The following is a 6,000-nucleotide window of genomic DNA, read 5'->3' on the forward strand; positions in this document are numbered from 1 at the left end:
ATTCAGCACCACACCTAACCCCTCTCAGAGACCCCATCTCCTGGAATCAGAGTGATACAGCACCGAAGGAGGCTGTTCGGCCCATCGTGTTTGTGTCGGCCTTTGAAAGAGCTATCCAATAAATCCCAGTCCCTGCTCTGTCCCCATGGCCCTGCTAATTGCTCCTGTTCAAGCACATATCCAATTACCTTGGGAGTGGTATTTCTGAATCTGCTTCCGTCATCCTTTCAGGCAGCGCATTCCAGATCACAACAACTCGCTGCGTAAACAAATTCTCCTCATCTCCCCCCTGGTCTTTGGCAATTGTTTGAAATCAGCGTCCTCTTGTTGCTGACCCTACTGCCAGTGGGAACAGTCTCTTCATATAATCTCTATGAAAACCCCTCATAATTTTGAACATCTATATTAAATGTTCCATTAACCTTCTCTGCTCTAAGGAGAAAAACCCTCAGTTTCTGCAGTCTCTCCACATAACGGAAGACTTTCATCCCTGGAACCATTCCAGTAAATCTCCTCTGCACCCTCTCGAAGGCCTGGACATCCTTCCTAAAGTGCGGTGCCCATTACTGGATGCAATACTACAGCTAAGGCCTAACCAGTGATTTTTGAAGCTTTACCATTACTTCCTTTACTTTGTCCCTTTATTTATAAAGCAAAGGATTTTTAAGAGCCATATGAACTTCAAAGATTCGTGTACGTACACCCCCAGATCGCTCTGTTCCTGCATTCCTTTAAAACGATACCATTTAGTCCATATTGCCTCTGCTCATTTTTCCTCCTAAAATGAAACACTTCACACTTCTCTGCATTAAATGTCATCTGCCATGTGTCTGCCCATTTCACCAATCTCTCTCTGTCCTCCTGAAATCTGTTACTATCCTCCTCACTGTTTACTACATTTCTGAGTTTGGTGTCATCTGCAAACTCTGAAATGATGCCTCCTTTACCCAAGTCCAGGTCAGTAATAGATCTCAAGAAGAGCAGTGGTCCCAATACCGCCCCCTGGGGGACACCACTGTAAACCTCCCTCCAGTCTGATAAATATCCCTTCACCACTACTCTCTGCTTTCTGTCTCATAGCCAATTTAGTTTCCAAGCTGTCACTGCCCCTTTAATCCTGCTGTCTCCTTATAACCCCAGTGTAGTGGAAGGATATCTTTTCAAACTCCCCCAGAGATCCCATCTCCTGGAATGGTCTCGGTGTGATCCCTGTAGTGGACAGATCCCTGTTCAAACTCCTCCTGTTAAAGGCTCTGAGAATCAGAGGGTGCATCACTAGTCCAAATGGAAATGACAATGTCAGCAACACCTGCCATGGTACAAGCCCTGGCCCGTGGCTGAATGGAATTCCAGCCGTGGCCAGAATCTGGTTGATGCAATGTTCATTCTGAAATGTAGGACTGAAACTTGTAGACCCCGGAAAATGTAACAGAGCACGGCGGGGCCCCTGGGTTTACTGCCACCTCCCAATAACCTATTATACGGTTTACAGTCATTTGTGTCCGTAGATTGTGAGTGATGTCCACTGTACAAGAGACATGGTTCGGAGAAATTTACAGAACACAATATCCACTTTACAACAACAACTTGCATTTATATAGCGCCTTAACGCAGCAACACGTCCCAAGGCCCTTCCCAAAGTTATCACACAGCAGGCCTTTGACCGTGTGTGGCGAGAAGGTCTCTGGCATGCCTTGTGGATGTTCGGTGTTCCTGAGAAACTTGTCAGACTGCGAGAGAATATCTCCCAGAAGTCCTTGTGTGCGCTGGAGTGGACAGGGAACTAGCGGAATGGTTTGGATCAACAGTTGGGGTGAGATAAGGGTGCTCATTGTCACCTGATAGATTTAGGGGGAGAAATTCGGTGTCGCCCCGTTAGCGGCTCAATTATCGGCCGGGCCCAAAGTTTAGCGCCTGGCGCTAATTATCGCCTCCGACTGGAAACTTGGTGTTTATCACCCCTGGAGGTGATTGGAGCGCTAAATCAGGTGCTACACACCTGTCTTAAGGCGCAAAGGCCGAGGAGCGAGGCGCTAACTCAGGGCGCGGGTGAAGCGCAGGTGATGTCAGGTAGCAATGGAACACAGACACACTGGCACCGGCCAGTTCTTAAAGGGGAGGGTGGATCTTGCTCTCTGTAGTGTCCGTGTGTAGATGAAGACAGGAGTTGTTTCATAGGTATTTACTAAGCAAGTCTGGGGGGGGGGGGTTCTAAAGGATATACACAATACACAGGCTTATATAGCCCAAGTGGCAATTACCGGCATTACGCACACCTGGGGCTCTTAAAGGCACATACACCATAATTGCTCTTAAAGGCACATACACCACAATTCCTCCCCTTCTAGCTAACTAGTACATCATATTTTAAGCAATTATTAATTACATGTTATATGCAAAATAATATACATTGCTTTATTAATTAATTATAAGTTTGTCTCTCAGGAGGCTTCCTGACTCGGTCCGGATAACGCCTCGGGGGTGTAGTAGTTTCTGGTGGTGTAGTAGGTTCTTCTGGCAAGGCTGATTCGGCTTGAAGGCCAGTGTCGGGTTCATCGGGCTCCAGTATCACCGGATCGGAGGTAGATATGGGTATCTCTACTTCATCGTTAGATGTATAGAGTGGTGGTGTAGGTTGTCCCTTTTCGGATGACTTGATGATTTGGTCAGCATGGCGCCTTATTATGCTGTCTCCGATGTCCACGGTATACATCAGTGGTCCTAGTCGTGTGCAGATAGTTCCAGGCTGCCATTTCTCGGTACGGTAGTCCCGGGCCAAAACCGGTTGGCCTATCTGGAAGGCCCTAGTTGGCCTTTCATTCATGCCCTGAAACTGCCGGTTCTCCACGTCCCTTCGGATGTTGGGCTTGACCAAATCCAGCCGGCATCTTAGGTTTCTATTGTAGAACATCATGGCGGGAGTTTGGTTAGTAACCATATGTGTTGCATTCCTATATGCAAATAAGAAGTTATCCACCTTGTGCTGAAGTTTTATATCTTCATTACCCATGGCCTTGATGGCCTTCTTGAAGGTCTGGACAAACCTTTCAGCCAATCCATTGGTGGCGGGATGGTATGGGGCGGACGTGTAGTGCTTTACCCCATTGTTCTTTAAGAACTTTCTGAATTCTTCGGACACAAATTGCGGTCCATTATCCGAACATATCTGCTCCGGCAGCCCATTCCTGGCAAATATGGTCCTTAATACTGTGATGGTTTTTTCCGTGGTGGTGGAGGACATCTTTATTACCTCCGGCCACTTGGAGTGTGCATCAACTGCGATTAAGAACATTGAGTCCATAAATGGACCAGCAAAGTCGATGTGCACCCTTTGCCAGGGGGATGAGGGCCACTCCCATGGATGTAGAGGGGCCTGTGGCGGAGCATTTTGGACCTTCTGGCATCCTAGGCAGCTCTTGGTCATGTCTTCGATGTCTCCATCGATACCTGGCCACCATACAAACGCCCTAGCTAGGTTCTTCATTTTCACTCCACCCAGATGCCCCTCGTGAAGCTCCTTTAGCACTTTATCCTGGAGTTTGGGTGGAATCACCACTCTGGATCCACACATCAAGGTTCCTCGGCACACTGACAGCTGTTCTCTTCTTTGTGAGAATGCTGGCAACAGTGGTTCGCCATGTGCTGGCCATCCCTTCACTGTTAAATCGTAGACCCGTGAGAGAGTAGGGTCATTTCTTGTCTCCCTTTCAATGGCAAAATTTGTCACCGGTAGACATTCCACTATGGTAGAGTGGAATATCTCTACTGGGTCTACTGTAGGTGCCTCTTCTATCGTTGGCAACGGTAGGCGTGATAAACCGTCAGCATTCCCATGCTGTTTTGAGCCTTTGTATTCAATGTTGTATTGGTGTGCCCCTAGAAAAAGGGACCACCTCTGTAGTCTTTGTGCCGTCATAATGGGGACACCTTTTTTAGGGTTGAATATGGAGATGAGGGGTTGATGGTCAGTCAGCAAGGTAAATTTTTGTCTGTGTAGGTAATGGTTGAATTTCTTCACTCCCCATACCAGGCTGAGTGCTTCCCTGTCTATCTGGGCATAGTTACGCTCAGCTGAGTTCAATGAGCGTGACGCAAAAGCTATCGGCCGTTCCGAGCCATCAGGGAATCTATGGGACAATACCGCTCCTATGCCGTAAGGGGATGCATCGCACGCCAGTCTGATTGGTAGTGATGGGTTGTAATGAGCCAAACTTTTCTCGGATGTGATTAAGTCTTTACATTTATGGAAGGCACGTTTACAGTCTTCGTTCCATTTCCAAATCACTCCTGTCTGTAGAAGATCATTAAGAGGGTGTAGAATAGTTGATAAGTTCGGTAAAAATTTATGATAGTAATTTATTAATCCCAGGAATGACCTTAATTGTGAAACATTTTCAGGTGCTGGGGCTTTTATAACTGCTTCAATTTTTTCAGGTGACTTATGCAACCCTTCCTTATTAATTATGTGGCCACAATATGATATCTGATTTTGGAAAAATTCACACTTGGGGCGATTTGCTCGTAGGCCCCGTTCTTTCAGCCTAGTGAGCACCTGCTCCAAATTGGCAAGGTGCTCGTTGTCATTTTCTCCTGTTATAAGGATGTCGTCTAGGTAGCATTGAGTCCCCGGAATCCCTTGCAGGACTTGCTCCATAGCTCTTTGCCAGATAGCTGGAGCTGATGCTATTCCAAAAACCAGTCGATTGTACTGGTACAGGCCTTTGTGTGTGTTTATTGTGAGATACTTTTTAGAGGTCTCCTCAACCTCCATCTGTAGATATGCCTGTGCCAAGTCAATTTTTGTGAAACGTTTCCCTCCGGATAGTGAGGCGAAAATATCTTCTATCCTCGGAAGAGGATACTGTACCGTGTGAAGGACCGGGTTTACAGTCACCTTAAAGTCCCCACAGATGCGAATTTTTTTCTGTTCCTCAGAGTTATTTTTCAATGTTTTTTTCATGACTGGAACAATGGGTGTTGCCCATTCGCTCCAATCTATTTTGGATAATATGCCTGCCTTTTCCAAATTCTTCAGCTCTGCCTCGACTGCCGGACGTATTGCGTATGGCACCGGTGTTGCCTTAAAAATTTTTGGAATTGCTGTATCTTCCACTTTTATTGAGGCGGTGATGCCTTTCAAGGTTCCTAGTTTCTCTTGAAACACTTCTTTGGCGTTGGCCAAGATGTCTTTTAATCGTTCAGGTATGATGTCATCATTGTTTTTTTCCTTACTGGTCACCGTCAGTGCCTGAATGGAGTGCCAGTCTAAACGTATCTTCCTTATCCATTCACGTCCCAACAACGGTGGACCACCGTCTTGTAGAATGTATAAATACAACTTTTGTATTTCTTTGCCGTTGTATACCACAGGCACCCTTATTTTTCCTTTGGGGTAGACTTTCTGCCCCGTATATGTTTTTAAGATAATGGATGTGTCTTTTAGAGGTATATGCGAAAATAGCCTCTCGTAATCTCGTCGATTTATTACGGTTAGAGCCGATCCTGTATCTAGCTCCATTTTAACTGGGGACCCTGCTATTGTGAGGGTAACCCAAATGGTTTGGTAATCCTCTTTGGCAAGTACATTATGTAATTTGAGACAGCTTAGTCTCTTGTTTCCGGAGTCGCTATCGCTATTCTGGTCTTCGGAGCTATTGTCCGTCATCATTTGTACCTTCCTGTACTTTTCTTTATTGATTTTTTGTTTTCTGTCAGTGGATTTATTTTGTCCAGATTGGCATACCCGTGCAATGTGTCCAATCTTACCACATCGCCTGCATGCTTTGCCCTTGAACCAGCAGTCCCTCTGGTTATGGGTGGATCTGCCACAGCGATAACATCTTCCGAACTCCTGTGTCATTTTATGGGTGCCGAAGTCCTGTGTCTCTTGTTGTATCTCTGCAGCTCCTTTTGCTGCCGCTTCGTATGATACAGCCATACTGAAAGCTTTGTCCAATGTTAAATCTTTTTCAGAAAGCAGTCTTTTTTGTGTTCCTTCAC

This window comes from Somniosus microcephalus, chromosome 5, assembly GCF_052327205.1.
Source record: "Somniosus microcephalus isolate GS21.2 chromosome 5, FLI_Smic_1.0, whole genome shotgun sequence".
Taxonomy (NCBI): Eukaryota; Metazoa; Chordata; class Chondrichthyes; order Squaliformes; family Somniosidae; genus Somniosus; species Somniosus microcephalus.